Source organism: Salmo salar, chromosome ssa13, assembly GCF_905237065.1.
Source record: "Salmo salar chromosome ssa13, Ssal_v3.1, whole genome shotgun sequence".
Lineage (NCBI taxonomy): Eukaryota > Metazoa > Chordata > Actinopteri > Salmoniformes > Salmonidae > Salmo > Salmo salar.
The window spans coordinates 6,006,797-6,030,024 of NC_059454.1; the positions used below are offsets into that span (position 1 = coordinate 6,006,797).

General features: G+C 42.2%; 1 protein-coding gene across 2 annotated transcripts in view; it reads left to right on the forward strand.

The window, feature by feature from the left end:
- The window catches only part of LOC106566349 (FYVE, RhoGEF and PH domain-containing protein 1), a 167,209-nt gene that overhangs the window by 46,948 nt on the left and 97,033 nt on the right, over positions 1-23,228 (forward strand). The window lies entirely within an intron of this gene.

The following is a 23,228-nucleotide window of genomic DNA, read 5'->3' on the forward strand; positions in this document are numbered from 1 at the left end:
GTTTGATAGAGCATGGCATGACGCTTGGACCGCCAGGGTTGCTGGTTTGATTCCAGAGGCCACCCAAAGGGTGAATTCGAGTAGAGTGGAAAATCATATAAATTGGGACAGCTTAATCCTGACAAGAGAAAATCAAAACTATTGTTACTAAACCCTTGCAGAGAAAGCACAGGATCAAAAATCACATCACTTCATTGGTGCAACATCATGGAGGGGGCCACAGCGAGCTTTCAAACGTTTGGTTAGTGCTATCTGGGAACCTTGAAAGGTCCCTAATCCTAACCTTAACCATTTTACATTTCAACTTCAATGGGGTCCCAAGGATCTCGAATAGCAACTACCAATATCGTTCCCAAATGTGCGGGAGGTCTGGTGGACCAACGCATTGAACTTGGCCTTCGTTAGTCAATACAGAGTGCTGGGAGAATCATTACTCATTGGCTTAATTTACTAACTAATCATCACCCACAACACCTTCCCTTGTCTTGTGCAACTCCGTCTTATTGGCCGATGTCTTGGCTGTCTTATCGGCCCGGCGTCTTGGCTGTCTTATCGGCCCGGCATCTTGGCTGTCTTATCGGCCCGGCGTCTTGGCTGTCTTATCGGTCCGACGTCTTGGCTGTCTTATCGGTCCGACGTCTTGGCTATCTTATCGGTCCGACGTCTTTGCTGTCTTATCGGTCCGACGTCTTGGCTGTCTTATCGGTCCGACGTCTTTGCTGTCTTATCGGCCCGGCATCTTGGCTGTCTTATCGGCCCGACGTCTTGGCTGTCTTATCAGTCCGACGTCTTGGCTGTCTTATCGGTCCAACGTCTTGGCTGTCTTATCAGTCCGACGTCCTGGCTGTCTTATCGGTCCAATGTCTTGGCTGTCTTATCGGCCCGGCATCTTGGCTGTCTTATCGGCCCGACGTCTTGGCTGTCTTATCGGCCCGGCATCTTGGCTGTCTTATCGGTCCAACCTCTTGGCTGTCTTATCGGCCCGGCATCTTGGCAGTCTTATCGGTCCAATGTCTTGGCTGTCTTATCAGTCCAACGTCTTGGCTGTCTTATCAGTCCGATGTCTTGACTGCCTTATCGGCCCGACGTATTGGCTGTCTTATCTTATCGGCCCAACGTCTTGGCTGTCTTATCAGCCCGACGTCTTGCCTGTCTTATCAGCCAGACGTCTTGGCTGTCTTATCAGCCAGACGTCTTGGCTGTCTTATCGGCCCGGCGTCTTGGCTGTCTTATCGGCCCGGCGTCTTGGCTGTCTTATCGGCCCGACGTCTTGGCTGTCTTATCAGCCAGACGTCTTGGCTGTCTTATCGGTCTGACGTCTTGGCTGTCTTATCGGTCCGACGTCTTGGCTGTCTTATCGGCCCGATGTCTTGGCTGTCTTATCGGCCCGATGTATTGGCAATAAAGAGATTGTGTTTGTAACTCTTCTTGGTCTAGTTTTCCCCAAATGCTCGACACAAATCGACCACAGATTTTATGGGGTTGTCTTCTTCTTGGGGAAGCCATTAGCTAGCTAGCTATGTCCTTTGCTAATTAGCTAGCTAGCTATGTCCTTTGCTAATTAGCTAGCTAGCTATGTCCTTTGCTAATTAGCTAGCTGGAAGGTAGGACCTGTTGTTTTTTTCTCACTTGAGACCAGGGGAAATGGCTTCCACTAGATAGCACAGCCACAAAGTCAACATTGGCTATATCGTAAAAAATTCATGAAAAATTAAAACCAAACACACATTTTAGTTAAGGTTAGGGTTAGTCATAATGTTATCAGTGTGGTTAAGGTTAGGTTTAATGTTAGGGTTGGTTTAACATACATTTTTATGAAGAGAAACTGTGGAAATGGGCAGAGTTTAGCCATAATTCTGACTGTGGCTGTGTTAACTAGTGACGACCAGGGGAATGTTTTTGCTAACAAAGGACATATCCTGATGACAAATACTTTACTCAGTGAGGTCACCCCCATATAATTCTATGGTCACTCCCACTAAGACCAACTCTGAGTGGTTGATATCCCAGGCTGATATGTGCTGTGTGTTCGATAACCTGGACACGACGTTACACCAAGAAACACCTTGATGAAAGCCCCCCAACATAAAGAAACAGTGACCTTGATGAAAGCCCCCCAACCTATAGAAACACTAACCTTGATGAAACCCCCCAACCTACAGAAACACTAACCTTGATGAAAGCCCCCCCAACCTACATAAACACTAACCTTGATGAAAGCCCCCCAACATAAAGAAACACTGACGTTGATGATAGCCCCCAACCTAAAGAAACACTAACCTTGATGAAAGCCCCCAACCTAAAGAAACACTAACCTTGATGAAAGCCCCCCAACATAAAGAAACACTGACCTTGATGAAAGCCCCCAACCTATAGAAACACTAACCTTGATGAAAGCCCCCAACATACAGAAACACTAACCTTGATGAAAGCCCCCAACCTACAGAAACACTAACCTTGATGAAAGCCCCCAACCTACAGAAACACTGACCTTGATGAAAGCCCCCCAACCTAAAGAAACACTGACCTTGATGAAAGCCCCCCAACCTACAGAAACACTGACCTTGATGAAAGCCCCCAACCTAAAGAAACACTGACCTTGATGAAAGCCCCCCAACCTAAAGAAACACTAACCTTGATGAAAGCCCCCAACCTACAGAAACACTGACCTTGATGAAAGCCCCCAACCTAAAGAAACACTGACCTTGATGAAAGCCCCCAACCTACAGAAACACTAACCTTGATGAAAGCCCCCCAACATAAAGAAACACTGACCTTGATGAAAGCCCCCAACCTAAAGAAACACTAACCTTGATGAAAGCCCCCAACCTAAAGAAACACTGACCTTGATGAAAGCCCCCAACCTATATAAACACTGACCTTGATGAAAGCCCCCAACCTAAAGAAACACTAACCTTGATGAAAGCCCCCAACCTACAGAAACACTAACCTTGATGAAAGCCCCCAACCTACAGAAACACTAACCTTGATGAAAGCCCCCAACCTACTGAAACACTGACCTTGATGAAAGCCCCCCAACCTACAGAAACACTGACCTTGATGAAAGCCCCCAACCTAAAGAAACACTAACCTTGATGAAAGCCCCCCAACCTAAAGAAACACTGACCTTGATGAAAGCCCCCAACCTAAAGAAACACTAACCTTGATGAAAGCCCCCAACATAAACACTAACCTTGATGAAAGCCCCCAACCTAAAGAAACACTAACCTTGATGAAAGCCCCCAACCTACAGAAACACTAACCTTGATGAAAGCCCCCAACCTACAGAAACACTAACCTTGATGAAAGCCCCCAACATAAAGAAACACTAACCTTGATGAAAGCCCCCAACCTACAGAAACACTAACCTTGATGAAAGCCCCCAACCTAAAGAAACTGACCTTGATGAAAGCCCCTAACCTATAGAAACACTGACCTTGATGAAAGCCCCCAACCTAAAGAAACACTAACCTTGATGAAAGCCCCCCAACATATAGAAACACTGACCTTGATGAAAGCCCCCAACCTATAGAAACACTGACCTTGATGAAAGCCCCCCAACCTAAAGAAACACTAACCTTGATGAAAGCCCCCAACCTACAGAAACACTAACCTTGATGAAAGCCCCCAACCTACAGAAACACTGACCTTGATGAAAGCCCCCAACCTACAGAAACACTGACCTTGATGAAAGCCCCCAACCTAAAGAAACACTGACCTTGATGAAAGCCCCCAACCTAAAGAAACACTAACCTTGATGAAAGCCCCCAACATAAACACTAACCTTGATGAAAGCCCCCCAACCTAAAGAAACACTAACCTTGATGAAAGCCCCCCAACCTACAGAAACACTAACCTTGATGAAAGCCCCCCAACCTACAGAAACACTAACCTTGATGAAAGCCCCCAACATAAAGAAACACTAACCTTGATGAAAGCCCCCCAACCTACAGAAACACTAACCTTGATGAAAGCCCCCCAACCTAAAGAAACTGACCTTGATGAAAGCCCCTAACCTATAGAAACACTGACCTTGATGAAAGCCCCCAACCTAAAGAAACACTAACCTTGATGAAAGCCCCCCAACATAAAGAAACACTGACCTTGATGAAAGCCCCCCAACCTATAGAAACACTGACCTTGATGAAAGCCCCCAACCTAAAGAAACACTGACCTTGATGAAAGCCCCCAACCTACAGAAACACTAACCTTGATGAAAGCCCCCAACCTACAGAAACACTAACCTTGATGAAAGCCCCCAACCTACCGAAACACTGACCTTGATGAAAGCCCCCAACCTACAGAAACACTGACCTTGATGAAAGCCCCCCAACCTACAGAAACAGTGACCTTGATGAAAGCCCCCCAACCTAAAGAAACACTAACCTTGATGAAAGCCCCCCAACCTACAGAAACACTGACCTTGATGAAAGCCCCCCAACCTAAAGAAACACTGACCTTGATGAAAGCCCCCAACCTAAAGAAACACTAACCTTGATGAAAGCCCCCAACATAAACACTAACCTTGATGAAAGCCCCCCAACCTAAAGAAACACTAACCTTGATGAAAGCCCCCAACCTACAGAAACACTAACGTTGATGAAAGCCCCCCAACCTACAGAAACACTAACCTTGATGAAAGCCCCCAACCTACAGAAACACTAACCTTGATGAAAGCCCCCAACCTACCGAAACACTGACCTTGATGAAAGCCCCCCAACCTACAGAAACACTAACCTTGATGAAAGCCCCCAACATAAACACTAACCTTGATGAAAGCCCCCCAACCTAAAGAAACACTAACCTTGATGAAAGCCCCCCAACCTACAGAAACACTGACCTTGATGAAAGCCCCCCAACCTACAGAAACACTAACCTTGATGAAAGCCCCCCAACCTACAGAAACACTAACCTTGATGAAAGCCCCCAACCTACAGAAACACTAACCTTGATGAAAGCCCCCAACCTACAGAAACACTAACCTTGATGAAAGCCCCCAACCTACAGAAACACTAACCTTGATGAAAGCCCCCAACCTAACAAAACACTAACCTTGATGAAAGCCCCCAACCTAAAGAAACACCTTGATGAAAGCCCCACAACCTACAGAAACACTAACCTTGATGTAAGCCCCCACCCTACAGAAACACTAACCTTGATGAAAGCCCCCCAACGTAAGGTAATTGAAAGTGATTTTCTTCTGGAACCAAGTTACATGTTCCTCAGTACACAAACATGCACACAACAATATAACGAGCCATACTGTGTGATGCTGGTATCTGACACATTCATCCACTACACCACTGAGAATAGCTGCATATACCCTCCACTGCACCACTGAGAATAACTGCATATAGCCTCCACTACACCACTGAGAATAGCTGCATATAGCCTCCACTACACCACTGAGAATAGCTGCATATACCTCCACTACACCACTGAGAATAGCTGCATATACCCTCCACTGCACCACTGAGTATAGCTGCATATACCCTCCACTGCACCACTGAGTATAGCTGCATATACCCTCCACTACACCACCGAGTATAGCTGTATATACCCTCCACTGCACCACTGAGAATAGCTGCATATACCCTCCACTGCACCACTGAGTATAGCTGCATATACCCTCCACTGCACCACTGAGAATAGCTGACTATACCCTCCACTACACCACTGCATATACACTCCACTACACCACTGAGTATAGCTGCATATACCCTCCACTACACCACTGAGAATAGCTGAATATACCCTCCACTACACCACTGAGAATAGCTGCATATACCCTCCACTACACCACTGAGTATAGCTGCATATACCCTCCACTACACCAGTGAGAATAGCTGCATATACCCTCCATTACACCACTGAGTATAGCTGCATATAGCCTCCACTGCACCACAGAGTATAGCTGCATATACCCTCCACTACACCACTGAGTATAGCTGCATATAACCTCCACTGCACCACTGAGTATAGCTGCATATACCCTCCACTGCACCACTGAGAATAGCTGCATATACCCTCCACTGCACCACTGCATATACCCTCCACTGCACCACTGAGAATAGCTGCATATACCCTCCACTGCACCACTGCATATACCCTCCACTGCACCACCGAGAATAGCTGCATATACCCTCCACTGCACCACTGCATATACCCTCCACTTCACCACCGAGTATAGCTGCATATACCCTGCACTGCACCACTGCATATACCCTCCACTGCACCACTGAGAATAGCTGCATATACCCTCCACTACACCACTGAGAATAGCTGCATATACCCTCCACTACACCACTGAGAATAGCTGCATATACCCTCCACTGCACCACCGAGAATAGCTGCATATACCCTCCACTACACCAGTGAGAATAGCTGCATATACCCTCCATTACACCACTGAGTATAGCTGCATATACCCTCCACTGCACCACAGAGTATAGCTGCATATACCCTCCACTACACCACTGAGTATAGCTGCATATAACCTCCACTGCACCACTGAGTATAGCTGCATATACCCTCCACTGCACCACTGAGAATAGCTGCATATACCCTCCACTGCACCACTGCATATACCCTCCACTGCACCACCGAGAATAGCTGCATATACCCTCCACTGCACCACTGCATATACCCTCCACTTCACCACCGAGTATAGCTGCATATACCCTCCACTGCACCACTGCATATACCCTCCACTGCACCACTGAGAATAGCTGCATATACCCTCCACTACACCACTGAGAATAGCTGCATATACCCTCCACTACACCACTGAGAATAGCTGCATATACCCTCCACTGCACCACCGAGAATAGCTGCATATACCCTCCACTACACCACCGAGAATAGCTGCATATACCCTCCACTACACCACTGAGAATAGCTGCATATACCTTCCACTGCACCACTGAGAATAGCTACATATACTCTCCACTGCACCACTGAGAATAGCTGCATACATTCATTTATAATGTGATAAGTAATCTATGGTTAGTAACCTACAATGTGCATATGCAAGTGAACATATAGTACATGTTTCGTACAGCTACATAAATAAATACAACACTGTTCTGCCTGTCAAACATAATATAAACAATTATTATTCAGGAAGCACTTCTTGATACTGAATATTAATGCAGCCAATCAGAAGCCCTGCTTTGACTGCTGCATCATAAATATTCTATGAGTTTGACAGGATGTAAATTTAGGAGACAGTCAACAGAAATGTGTTAAAAAGGGTTTATTGATCTAGAAGTGATTATTGCCGTGTTCGTTCTGTTCCTTCCTGACAGTATTGGGAAGTCTTTCTGCATTTTAACATCCATGGAAAATAGTGAAGTGTACAATGCATCAATCTAGGCCACTATATTCACATGTACATATTTATGTGAATCATTTAGCAGACTCTCTGATCCAGAGTCACTACAGTAGTGAGTCATTTAGCAGACTCTCTGATCCAGAGCCACTACAGTAGTGAGTCATTTAGCAGACTGTCTGATCCAGAGCCACTACAGTAGTGAGTCATTTAGCAGACTCTCTGATCCAGAGCCACTACAGTAGTGAGTCATTTAGCAGACTCTCTGATCCAGAGCCACTACAGTAGTGAGTCATTTAGCAGACTCTCTGATCCAGAGTCATTACAGTAGTGGGTCATTTCGCAGACTCTCTGATCCAGATCCACTACAGTAGTGAGTCATTTAGCAGACTCTCTGATCCAGAGTCATTACAGTAGTGAGTCATTTAGCAGACTCTCTTATCCAGAGTCACTACAGTAGTGAGTCATTTAGCGGACTCTCTTATCCAGAGTCACTACAGTAGTGAGTCATTTAGCAGACTCTCTGATCCAGAGCCACTACAGTAGTGAGTCATTTAGCAGACTCTCTGATCCAGAGCCACTACAGTAGTGAGTCATTTAGCAGACTCTCTGATCCAGAGCCACTACAGTAGTGGGTCATTTAGCAGACTCTCTGATCCAGATCCACTACAGTAGTGAGTCATTTAGCAGACTCTGATACAGAGCCACTACACTAGTGAGTCATTTAGCAGACTCTCTGATCCAGAGTCATTACAGTAGTGAGTCATTTAGCAGACTCTCTTATCCAGAGCCACTACAGTAGTGAGTCATTTAGCAGACTCTCTGATCCAGAGTCATTACAGTAGTGAGTCATTTAGCAGACTCTCTTATCCAGAGTCACTACAGTAGTGAGTCATTTAGCGGACTCTCTTATCCAGAGTCACTACAGTAGTGAGTCATTTAGCAGACTCTCTGATCCAGAGCCACTACAGTTCAGTGCATTCATCTTAAGGTTGCAAGGAGAAGTATTGATGGTGAATCTGCAAATATTATTTTAGCAAATCGTTATTCAAAACGGTGTAATGAAATGTAACCTGACAATATTTTGAGGTTGTTATTCGATTTGGGAAGGCGGTCCCCTTATCGTGCTGAGCCTGCCTCATTATACTGTTATAGGATAGCTTGTATTATCGTGCTGAGCCTTCCTCATTATAATGTTATAGGATAGCTTGTATTATCGTGCTGAGCCTGCCTCATTATAATGTTATAGGATAGCTTGTATTATCGTGCTGAGCCTGCCTCATTACACTGTTATAGGATAGCGCTGTATTATCGTGCTGAGCCTGCCTCATTACACTGGTATAGGATAGCTTGTATTATCGTGCTGAGCCTGCCTCATTATAATGTTATAGGATAGCTTGTATTATCGTGCTGAGCCTGCCTCATTATAATGTTATAGGATAGCTTGTATTATCGTGCTGAGCCTGCCTCATTACACTGTTATAGGATAGCTTGTATTATCGTGCTGAGCCTGCCTCATTATAATGTTATAGGATAGCTTGTACTATCGTGCTGAGCCTGCCTCATTATACTGTTGTAGGATAGCTTGTATTATCGTGCTGAGCCTGCCTCATTATAATGTTATAGGATAGCTTGTATTATCCTGCCTCATTACACTGTTATAGGATAGCTTGTATTATCGTGCTGAGCCTGCCTCATTACACTGTTGTAGGATAGCTTGTATTATCCTGCCTCATTACACTGTTATAGGATAGCTTGTATTATCGTGCTGAGGCTGCCTCATTATACTGTTATAGGATAGCTTGTATTATCCTGCTGAGCCTGCCTCATTACACTGTTATAGGATAGCTTGTATTATCGTGCTGAGCCTGCCTCATTATACTGTTGTAGGATAGCTTGTATTATCGTGCTGAGCCTGCCTCATTATAATGTTATAGGATAGCTTGTATTATCGTGCTGAGCCTGCCTCATTACACTGTTGTAGGATAGCTTGTATTATCGTCCTGAGGCTGCCTCATTACACTGTTATGGGATAGCTTGTATTATCGTGCTGAGGCTGCCTCATTATACTGTTATAGGATAGCTTGTATTATCGTGCTGAAGCTGCCTCATTATACTGTTATAGGATAGCTTGTATTGAATAGAACAGCTTTCAGAGCCTGTTTTCCTCCTCCTCCTCCGACACACATACATACACACACGCACACATTCATTACCCATCATGCTACAGTATATAAACAGTTGAAGTCGGAAGTTTACATACACTTAGGTTGAAGTCATTAAAACTTGTTTTTCAACCACTCCACAAATTTCTTGTTAACAAACTATAGTTTTGGCAAGTCGGTTAGGATATCTACTTTGTTCATGACACAAGTCATTTTTCCAACAATTATTTACAGACATATTATTTCACTTATAATTCACTGTATCACAATTCCAGTGGGTCAGAAGTTTACATACACTAAGTTGACTGTGCCTTTAAACAGCTTGGAAAATTCCAGACAATGATGTCATGGCTTCAGAATCTTCTGATAGGCTAATTGACATAATTTGAGTCAATTGGAGGTGTACCTGTGGATGTATTTCAAGGCCTACCTTCCAGCTCAGTGCCTCTTTGCTCGACATCATGGGAAAATCTAAAGAAATCAGCCAAGACCTCAGAAAAGTAGTACAATCAATAGTACGCAAGTATAATGTAACGGCCGTCGAAGGGAGTAGACCAAGGCGCAGCGGGTTGAGTGCTCATTTTACTCACAACATCTCCACCCCGCTGATCCTCAACACTGGGGCTCCACAAGGGTGCGTTCTCAGCCCTCTCCTGTACTCCCTGTTCACCCACGACTGCGTGGCCATGCACGCCTCCAACTCAATCATCAAGTTTGCGCAATAGCGCCTCTTCAACCTCAGGAGGCTGAAGAAATTCGGCTTGTCACCAAAAACACTCACTAACTTTTACAGATGCACAATCGAGAGCATCCTGTCGGGCTGTATCACCGCCTGGTACAGCAACTGCTCCGCCCACAACCGGAAGGCTCTCCAGAGGGTAGTGAGGTCTGCACAACGCATCACCGGGGGCAAACTACCTGCCCTCCAGGACACCTACACCACCCGATGTCACAGGAAGGCCAAAAAGATCATCAAGGACAACAACCACCCGAGCCACTGCCTGTTCACCCCGCTATCATCCAGAAGGCGAGGTCAGTACAGGTGCATCAAAGCTGGGACCCAGAGACTGAAAAACAGCTTCTATCTCAAGGCCATCAGACTGTTAAACAGCCATCACTAACATTGAGTGGCTGTTGCCAACATACTGACTCAAATCTCTGGCCACTTTAATAAATGGAAAAATTGATGTAATAAATGTATCACTGGCCACTTTAAACAGTGCCACTTCATATAATGTTTACATACCCTACATTACTCATCTCATATGTATATACTGTACTCTATACCATCTACGGCATCTTGCCTGTGCCGTTCTATACCATCACTCATTCATATATATTTTTATGTACATATTCTTATTCATTCCTTTACACTTGTGTGTATAAGGTAATTGTTGTGAAATTGTTAGGTTAGATTACTCGTTGGATATGACTGCATTGTCGGAACTAGAAGCACAAGCATTTCGCTACACTCGCATTAACATCTGCTAACCATGTGTATGTGACCAATAAAATTTGATTTGATTTGATTTAGCTACAGTAACAACATGCTACAGTATATCTGCCATTGTAGTCCTTGGTCGGTCTGTAATTTACATCGCACTGAGCGGGCATTCTAAAATAACCAATAGCCTTATCGACAATACCCATGTAACGTTTTATTTAAATACGGGGTATCCTACTGTAAGTGATTAACCGTATCAAAGGCTTCTTAATTAAAGGCTTACAGCACTAAAGCCCTTTGAAACAGCAATGACTGAAGTTCAAATTTAACAGATCCTGACTGTGGTTCTGATTTAAACAGATCCTGACTGAAGTTCAAATTTAACAGATCCTGACTGTGGTTCTGATTTAACAGATCCTGACTGAGGTTCTGATTTCAACAGATCCTGACTGAGGTTCTGATTTCAACAGATCCTTACTGAGGTTCTGATTTCAACAGATCCTGACTGAGGTTCTGATTTCAACAGATCCCGTCTGAGGTTCTGATTTAACAGATCCGACTGACGTTCTGATTTAACAGATCCTGACTGAGGTTCTGATTTAACGGATCCTGACTGAGGTTCTGATTTCAACAGATCCTGACTGAGGTTCTGATTTCAACAGATCCTTACTGAGGTTCTGATTTCAACAGATCCTGACTGAGGTTCTGATTTTAACAGATCCTTACTGAGGTTCTGATTTCAACAGATCCTGACTGAGGTTCTGATTTAACAGATCCTGACTGAGGTTCTGATTTCAACAGATCCTGACTGAGGTTCTGATTTTAACAGATCCTTACTAAGGTTCTGATTTCAACAGATCCTTACTGAGGTTCTGATTTCAACAGATCCTGACTGAGGTTCTGATTTTAACAGATCCTGACTGAGGTTCTGATTTCAACAGATCCTTACTGAGGTTCTGATTTCAACAGATCCTTACTGAGGTTCTGATTTAAACAGATCCTGACTGAGGTTCTGATTTAACAGATCCTGACTGAGGTTCTGATTTCAACAGATCCTTACTGAGGTTCTGATTTCAACAGATCCTGACTGAGGTTCTGATTTTAACAGATCCTTACTGAGGTTCTGATTTTAACAGATCCTGACTGAGGTTCTGATTTAAACAGATCCTGAGTGAGGTTCTGATTTAACAGATCCGACTGAGGTTCTGATTTAACAGATCTGACTGAGGTTCTGATTTAACAGATCCTGACTGAGGTTCTGATTTAAACAGATCCCGTCTGAGGTTCTGATTTAACAGATCCGACTGAGGTTCTGATTTTACAGATGCCGACTGAGGTTCTGATTTAAACAGATCCCGTCTGAGGTTCTGATTTAACAGATCCGACTGAGGTTCTGATTTAACAGATCCCGACTGAGGTTCTGATTTCAACAGATCCTCACTGACGTTCTGATTTAACGGATCTTTACTGAGGTTCTGATTTAACATATCCGACTGACGTTCTGATTTAACAGATCCCGACAGAGGTTCTGATTTAACAGATCCCGACTGAGGTTCTGATTTCAACAGATCCCGACTGAGGTTCTGATTTCAACAGATCCCGACTGAGGTTCTGATTTAACAGATCCCGACTGAGGTTCTGATTTCAACAGATCGCGACTGAGGTTCTGATTTCAACAGATCCCGACTGAGGTTCTGATTTCAACAGATCCCGACTGAGGTTCTGATTTAACAGATCTGACTGAGGTTCTGATTTAACAGATCCTGACTGAGGTTCTGATTTAACGGATCCTGACTGAGGTTCTGATTTAACAGATCCCGACTGAGGTTCTAATTTAACAGATCCTGACTGAGGCTCTGATTTCAACAGATCCTTACTGAGGTTCTGATTTCAACAGATCCCGTCTGAGGTTCTGATTTAACAGATCCGACTGACGTTCTGATTTAACAGATCCTGACTGAGGTTCTGATTTAACGGATCCTGACTGAGGTTCTGATTTCAACAGATCCTGACTGAGGTTCTGATTTCAACAGATCCTTACTGAGGTTCTGTTTCAACAGATCCTGACTGAGGTTCTGATTTTAACAGATCCTTACTGAGGTTCTGATTTCAACAGATCCTGACTGAGGTTCTGATTTAACAGATCCTGACTGAGGTTCTGATTTCAACAGATCCTGACTGAGGTTCTGATTTTAACAGATCCTTACTAAGGTTCTGATTTCAACAGATCCTTACTGAGGTTCTGATTTCAACAGATCCTGACTGAGGTTCTGATTTTAACAGATCCTGACTGAGGTTCTGATTTCAACAGATCCTTACTGAGGTTCTGATTTCAACAGATCCTTACTGAGGTTCTGATTTAAACAGATCCTGACTGAGGTTCTGATTTAACAGATCCTGACTGAGGTTCTGATTTCAACAGATCCTTACTGAGGTTCTGATTTCAACAGATCCTGACTGAGGTTCTGATTTTAACAGATCCTTACTGAGGTTCTGATTTTAACAGATCCTGACTGAGGTTCTGATTTAAACAGATCCTGAGTGAGGTTCTGATTTAACAGATCCGACTGAGGTTCTGATTTAACAGATCTGACTGAGGTTCTGATTTAACAGATCCTGACTGAGGTTCTGATTTAAACAGATCCCGTCTGAGGTTCTGATTTAACAGATCCGACTGAGGTTCTGATTTAACAGATCCCGACTGAGGTTCTGATTTCAACAGATCCTCACTGACGTTCTGATTTAACGGATCTTTACTGAGGTTCTGATTTAACATATCCGACTGACGTTCTGATTTAACAGATCCCGACAGAGGTTCTGATTTAACAGATCCCGACTGAGGTTCTGATTTCAACAGATCCCGACTGAGGTTCTGATTTCAACAGATCCCGACTGAGGTTCTGATTTAACAGATCCCGACTGAGGTTCTGATTTCAACAGATCGCGACTGAGGTTCTGATTTCAACAGATCCCGACTGAGGTTCTGATTTCAACAGATCCCGACTGAGGTTCTGATTTAACAGATCTGACTGAGGTTCTGATTTAACAGATCCTGACTGAGGTTCTGATTTAACGGATCCTGACTGAGGTTCTGATTTAACAGATCCCGACTGAGGTTCTAATTTAACAGATCCTGACTGAGGCTCTGATTTCAACAGATCCTTACTGAGGTTCTGATTTCAACAGATCCTGACTGAGGTTCTGATTTCAACAGATCCTTACTGAGGTTCTGATTTCAACAGATCCTGACTGAGGTTCTGATTTTAACAGATCCTTACTGAGGTTCTGATTTCAACAGATCCTGACTGAGGTTCTGATTTAACAGATCCTGACTGAGGTTCTGATTTCAACAGATCCTGACTGAGGTTCTGATTTTAACAGATCCTTACTAAGGTTCTGATTTCAACAGATCCTTACTGAGGTTCTGATTTCAACAGATCCTGACTGAGGTTCTGATTTTAACAGATCCTGACTGAGGTTCTGATTTCAACAGATCCTTACTGAGGTTCTGATTTAAACAGATCCTGACTGAGGTTCTGATTTAACAGATCCTGACTGAGGTTCTGATTTCAACAGATCCTTACTGAGGTTCTGATTTCAACAGATCCTGACTGAGGTTCTGATTTTAACAGATCCTTACTGAGGTTCTGATTTTAACAGATCCTGACTGAGGTTCTGATTTAAACAGATCCTGAGTGAGGTTCTGATTTAACAGATCCGACTGAGGTTCTGATTTAACAGATCTGACTGAGGTTCTGATTTAACAGATCCTGACTGAGGTTCTGATTTAAACAGATCCCGTCTGAGGTTCTGATTTAACAGATCCGACTGAGGTTCTGATTTTACAGATGCCGACTGAGGTTCTGATTTAAACAGATCCCGTCTGAGGTTCTGATTTAACAGATCCCGTCTGAGGTTCTGATTTAACAGATCCCGACTGAGGTTCTGATTTCAACAGATCCTCACTGACGTTCTGATTTAACGGATCTTTACTGACGTTCTGATTTAACATATCCGACTGACGTTCTGATTTAACAGATCCCGACAGAGGTTCTGATTTAACAGATCCCGACTGAGGTTCTGATTTCAACAGATCCCGACTGAGGTTCTGATTTAACAGATCCCGACTGAGGTTCTGATTTCAACAGATCGCGACTGAGGTTCTGATTTCAACAGATCCCGACTGAGGTTCTGATTTCAACAGATCCCGACTGAGGTTCTGATTTAACAGATCTGACTGAGGTTCTGATTTAACAGATCCTGACTGAGGTTCTGATTTAACGGATCCTGACTGAGGTTCTGATTTAACAGATCCCGACTGAGGTTCTAATTTAATAGATCCTGACTGAGGTTCTGATTTCAACAGATCCTGACTGAGGCTCTGATTTCAACAGATCCTGACTGAGGTTCTGATTTAACAGATCCCGACTGAGGTTCTGATTTAACAGATCCCGACTGAGATTCTGATTTAACAGATCCCGACTGAGGTTCTGATTTCAACAGATCCTGACTGAGGTTCTGATTTAACAGATCCCGACTGAGGTTCTGATTTAAACAGATCCTGACTGAGGTTCTGATTTAAACAGATCCTGACTGAGGTTCTGATTTAACAGATCCTGACTGAGGTTCTGATTTCAACAGATCCTGACTGAGGTTCTGATTTCAACAGATCCTGACTGAGGTTCTGATTTCAACAGATCCTGACTGAGGTTCTGATTTCAACAGATCCCGACTGAGGTTCTTATTTACCATATCTGGATCTATAGTGTTGAGGATTTGATCTTGATCTTTAGGGGTCTTGAGTATCAAAATATGTAACATTTTCATTGTGGAGGTATTTTGTGCAGCAGCAGTTGTAAGAATGCATCCATATGTTTTGATAAACAACAACAAGGAGAACACCATGAGACAGTTGATAAACAACAACAAGGAGAACACCATGAGACAATTGATAAACAACAACAAGGTGAACACCATGAGACAGTTGATAAACAACAACAACAAGGAGAACACCATGAGACAGTTGATAAACAACAACAAGGAGAACACCATGAGACAACTGATAAACAACAACAAGGTGAACACCATGAGACAGTTGATAAACAACAACAAGGAGAACACCATGAGACAGTTGATAAACAACAACAAGGAGAACAGCATGAGACAGTTGATAAACAACAACAAGGAGAACACCATGAGACAGTTAATAAACAACAACAACAACAAGGAGAACACCATGAGACAGTTGATAAAAAACAACAAGGAGAACACCATGAGACAGTTGATAAACAACAACAAGGAGAACAGCATGAGACAGTTGATAAACAACAACAAGGAGAACACCATGAGACAGTTAATAAACAACAACAAGGAGAACACCATGAGACAGTTGATAAACAACAACAAGGAGAACACCATGAGACAGTTGATAAACAACAACAACAAGGAGAACACCATGAGACAGTTGATAAACAACAACAAGGAGAACACCATGAGACAGTTGATAAACAACAACAAGGAGAACACCATGAGACAGTTGATAAACAACAACAAGAAGAACACCATGAGACAGTTGATCAACAACAACAACAACAAGGAGAACACCATGAGACAGTTGATAAACAACAACAAGGAGAACACCATGAGACAGTTGATAAACAACAACAGGGAGAACACCATGAGACAGTTGATAAACAACAACAAGGAGAACACCATGAGACAGTTGATAACAACAAGGAGAACACCATGAGACAGTTGATAACAACAACAACAAGGAGAACACCATGAGACAGTTGATAAACAACAACAACAAGGAGAACACCATGAGACAGTTGATAAACAACAACAAGGAGAACACCATGAGACAGTTGATAAACAACAACAACAAGGAGAACACCATGAGACAGTTGATAAACAACAACAAGGAGAACACCATGAGACAGTTGATAAACAACAACAACAAGGAGAACACCATGAGACAGTTGATAACAACAACAACAAGGAGAACACCATGAGACAGTTGATAAACAACAACAACAAGGAGAACACCATGAGACAGTTGATAAACAACAACAACAAGGAGAACACCATGAGACAGTTGATAAACAACAACAAGGTGAACACCATGAGACAGTTGATAACAACAAGGAGAACACCATGAGACTGTTGATAAACAACAACAAGGTGAACACCATGAGACAGTTGATAAACAACAACAAGGAGAACACCATGAGACAGTTGATAAACAACAACAAGGTGAACACCATGAGACAGTTGATAAACAACAACAAGGAGAACACCATGAGACAGTTGATAAACAACAACAAGGTGAACACCATGAGACAGTTGATAAACAACAACAACAAGGAGAACACCATGAGACAGTTGATAAACAACAACAAGGAGAACACCATGAGACAGTTGATAAACAACAACAACAACAAGGAGAACACCATGAGACAGTTGATAAACAACAACAAGGAGAACACCATGAGACAGTTGATAAACAACAACAACAAGGAGAACACCATGAGACAGTTGATAAACAACAACAACAAGGTGAACACCATGAGACAGTTGATAAACAACAACAACAAGGAGAACACCATGAGACAGTTGATAAACAACAACAAGGAGAACACCATGAGACAGTTGATAAACAACAACAAGGAGAACACCATGAGACAGTTGATCAACAACAACAACAAGGAGAACACCATGAGACAGTTGATAAACAACAACAACAAGGAGAACACCATGAGACAGTTGATAAACAACAACAAAGGAGAACACCATGAGACAGTTGATAAACAACAACAAGGAGAACACCATGAGACAGTTGATAAACAACAACAAAGGAGAACACCATGAGACAGTTGATAAACAACAACAAGGAGAACACCATGAGACAGTTGATAAACAACAACAAGGAGAACACCATGAGACAGTTGATAAACAACAACAAAAGGAGAACACCATGAGACAGTTGATAAACAACAACAACAAGGAGAACACCACGAGACTGTTGATAAACAACAACAACAAGGAGAACACCATGAGACAGTTGATAAACAACAACAAAGGAGAACACCATGAGACAGTTGATAAACAACAACAAGGAGAACACCATGAGACAGTTGATAAACAACAACAAAGGAGAACACCATGAGACAGTTGATAAACAACAACAACAAGGAGAACACCATGAGACAGTTGATAAACAACAACAAGGAGAACACCATGAGACAGTTGATAAACAACAACAACAAGGAGAACACCATGAGACAGTTGATAAACAACAACAAGGAGAACACCATGAGACAGCTGATAAACAACAACAAAAGGAGAACACCATGAGACAGTTAATAAACAACAACAAGGAGAACACCATGAGACAGTTGATAAACAACAACAAGGAGAACACCATGAGACAGTTGATAAACAACAACAAGGAGAACACCATGAGACAGTTGATAAACAACAACAAGGAGAACACCATGAGACAACTGATAAACAACAACAAGGAGAACACCATGAGACAGTTGATAAACAACAACAAGGAGAACACCATGAGACAGCTGATAAACAACAACAAGGAGAACACCATGAGACAGTTGATAAACAACAACAAAAGGAGAACATCATGAGACAGTTGATAAACAACAACAAGGAGAACACCATGAGACAGTTGATAAACAACAACAAGGAGAACACCATGAGACAGTTGATAAACAACAACAAGGAGAACACCATGAGACAGTTGATAAACAACAACAAGGAGAACACCATGAGACAGTTGATAAACAACAACAAGGAGAACACCATGAGACAGTTGATAAACAACAACAAGGAGAACACCATGAGACAGTTGATAAACAACAACAAGGAGAACACCATGAGACAGTTGATAAACAACAACAAAAGGAGAACACCATGAGACAGTTGATAAACAACAACAAGGAGAACACCATGAGACAGTTGATAAACAACAACAAAAGGAGAACACCACGAGACAGTTGATAAACAACAACAAGGAGAACACCATGAGACAGTTGATAAACAACAACAAGGAGAACACCATGAGACAGTTGATAAACAACAACAAAGGAGAACACCATGAGACAGTTGATAAACAACAACAAAAGGAGAACACCATGAGACAGTTGATAAACAACAACAAGGAGAACACCATGAGACAGTTGATAAACAACAACAACAAGGAGAACACCATGAGACAGTTGATAAACAACAACAACAAGGAGAACACCATGAGACAGTTGATAAACAACAACAAGGAGAACACCATGAGACAGTTGATAAACAACAACAAGGAGAACACCATGAGACAGTTGATAAACAACAACAACAACAAGGAGAACACCATGAGACAGTTGATAAACAACAACAACAAGGAGAACACCATGAGACAGTTGATAAACAACAACAACAACAAGGAGAACACCATGAGACAGTTGATAAACAACAACAAGGAGAACACCATGAGACAGTTGATAAACAACAACAAGGAGAACACCATGAGACAGTTGATAAACAACAACAAGGAGAACACCATGAGACAGTTGATAAACAACAACAAGGAGAACACCATGAGACAGTTGATAAACAACAACAAGGAGAACACCATGAGACAGTTGATAAACAACAACAAGGAGAACACCATGAGACAGTTGATAAACAACAACAACAAGGAGAACACCATGAGACAGTTGATAAACAACAACAAGGAGAACACCATGAGACAGTTGATAAACAACAACAAGGAGAACACCATGAGACAGTTGATAAACAACAAGGAGAACACCATGAGACAGTTGATAAACAACAACAAGGAGAACACCATGAGACAGTTGATAAACAACAACAAAAGGAGAACACCATGAGACAGTTGATAAACAACAACAACAAGGAGAACACCACGAGACAGTTGATAAACAACAACAAGGTGAACACCATGAGACAGTTGATAAACAAGAACAAGGAGAACACCATGAGACAGTTGATAAACAACAACAAGGAGAACACCATGAGACAGTTGATAAACAACAACAACGGAGAACACCATGAGACAGTTGATAAACAACAACAAGGAGAACACCATGAGACAGTTGATAAACAACAACAACAAGGAGAACACCATGAGACAGTTGATAAACAACAACAAAAGGAGAACACCATGAGACAGTTGATAAACAACAACAAGGAGAACACCATGAGACAGTTGATAAACAACAACAAAAGGAGAACACCATGAGACAGTTGATAAACAACAACAAGGAGAACACCATGAGACAGTTGATAAACAACAACAAGGAGAACACCATGAGACAGTTGATAAACAACAACAACAAGGAGAACACCATGAGACAGTTGATAAACAACAACAAGGAGAACACCATGAGACAGTTGATAAACAACAACAAGGAGAACACCATGAGACAGTTGATAAACAACAACAAGGAGAACACCATGAGACAGTTGATAAACAACAACAAGGAGAACACCATGAGACAGTTGATAAACAACAACAAGGAGAACACCATGAGACAGTTGATAAACAACAACAACAAGGAGAACACCATGAGACAGTTGATAAACAACAACAACAAGGAGAACACCATGAGACAGTTGATAAACAACAACAACAAGGAGAACACCACGAGACAGTTGATAAACAACAACAACAAGGAGAACACCATGAGACAGTTGATAAACAACAACAACAAGGAGAACACCATGAGACAGTTGATAAACAACAACAAGGAGAACACCATGAGACAGTTGATAAACAACAACAAGGAGAACACCATGAGACAGTTGATAAACAACAACAAGGAGAACACCATGAGACAGTTGATAAACAACAACAACAAGGAGAACACCATGAGACAGTTGATAAACAACAACAAGGAGAACACCATGAGACAGTTGATAAACAACAACAAGGAGAACACCATGAGACAGTTGATAAACAACAACAACAAGGAGAACACCACGAGACAGTTGATAAACAACAACAAGGAGAACACCATGAGACAGTTGATAAACAACAACAACAGGAGAACACCATGAGACTGTTGATAAACAACAACAAGGAGAACACCACGAGACAGTTGATAAACAACAACAAGGAGAACACCATGAGACAGTTGATAAACAACAACAACGGAGAACACCATGAGACAGTTGATAAACAACAACAAGGAGAACACCATGAGACAGTTGATAAACAACAACAAGGAGAACACCATGAGACAGTTGATAAACAACAACAAGGAGAACACCATGAGACAGTTGATAAACAACAACAACAAGGAGAACACCATGAGACTGTTGATAAACAACAACAACGGAGAACACCATGAGACAGTTGATAAACAACAACAACAAGGAGAACACCATGAGACAGTTGATAAACAACAACAAGGAGAACACCATGAGACAGTTGATAAACAACAACAAGGAGAACACCATGAGACAGTTGATAAACAACAACAACAAGGAGAACACCATGAGACAGTTGATAAACAACAACAAGGAGAACACCATGAGACAGTTAATAAACAACAACAACAAGGTGAACACCATGAGACAGTTGATAAACAACAACAACAAGGAGAACACCATGAGACAGTTGATAAACAACAACAACAAGGAGAACACCATGAGACAGTTAATAAACAACAACAAGGAGAACACCATGAGACAGTTGATAAACAACAACAACAAGGAGAACACCATGAGACAGTTGATAAACAACAACCAAGGAGAACACCATGAGACAGTTGATAAACACAACAAGGAGAACACCATGAGACAGTTGATAAACAACAACAAAGGAGAACACCATGAGACAGTTGATAAACAACAACAAGGAGAACACCATGAGACAGTTGATAAACAACAACAAGGAGAACACCATGAGACAGTTAATAAACAACAACAAGGAGAACACCATGAGACAGTTGATAAACAACAACAAGGTGAACACCATGAGACTGTTGATAAACAACAACAACAAGGAGAACACCATGAGACAGTTGATAAACAACAACAAGGAGAACACCATGAGACAGTTGATAAACAACAACAACAAGGAGAACACCATGAGACAGTTGATAAACAACAACAAGGAGAACACCATGAGACTGTTGATAAACAACAACAAGGAGAACACCATGAGACAGTTGATAAACAACAACAAGGAGAACACCATGAGACAGTTGATAACAACAACAACAAGGAGAACACCATGAGACAGTTAATAAACAACAACAACAACAAGGAGAACACCATGAGACAGTTGATAAACAACAACAAGGTGAACACCATGAGACAGTTGATAAACAACAACAAGGTGAACACCATGAGACAGTTGATAAACAACAACAAGGAGAACACCATGAGACAGTTGATAAGAACAAGGAGAACACCATGAGACAGTTGATAAACAACAAGGAGAACACCATGAGACAGTTGATAAACAACAACAAGGAGAACACCATGAGACAGTTGATAAGAACAAGGAGAACACCATGAGACAGTTGATAACAACAAGGAGAACACCATGAGACAGTTGATAAACAACAAGAACAAGGAGAACACCATGAGACAGTTGATAAACAACAACAACAAGGAGAACACCACGAGACAGTTGATAAACAAGAACAAGGAGAACACCATGAGACAGTTGATAAACAACAACAAGGAGAACACCATGAGACTGTTGATAAACAACAACAAGGAGAACACCATGAGACAGTTGATAACAACAAGGAGAACACCATGAGACAGTTGATAAACAACAACAAGGAGAACACCATGAGACAGTTGATAAACAACAACAACAAGGAGAACACCACGAGACAGTTGATAAACAACAACAAAAGGAGAACACCACGAGACAGTTGATAAACAACAACAAGGAGAACACCATGAGACAGTTGATAAACAACAACAAGGAGAACACCATGAGACTGTTGATAAACAACAACAAGGAGAACACCATGAGACAGTTGATAAACAACAACAACAAGGAGAACACCATGAGACAACTGATAAACAACAACAACAAGGAGAACACCATGAGACAGTTGATAAACAACAACAAGGAGAACACCATGAGACAGTTGATAAACAACAACAAGGTGAACACCATGAGACAGTTGATAAACAACAACAACAACAAGGAGAACACCATGAGACAGTTAATAAACAACAACAACAACAAGGAGAACACCATGAGACAGTTAATAAACAACAACAAGGAGAA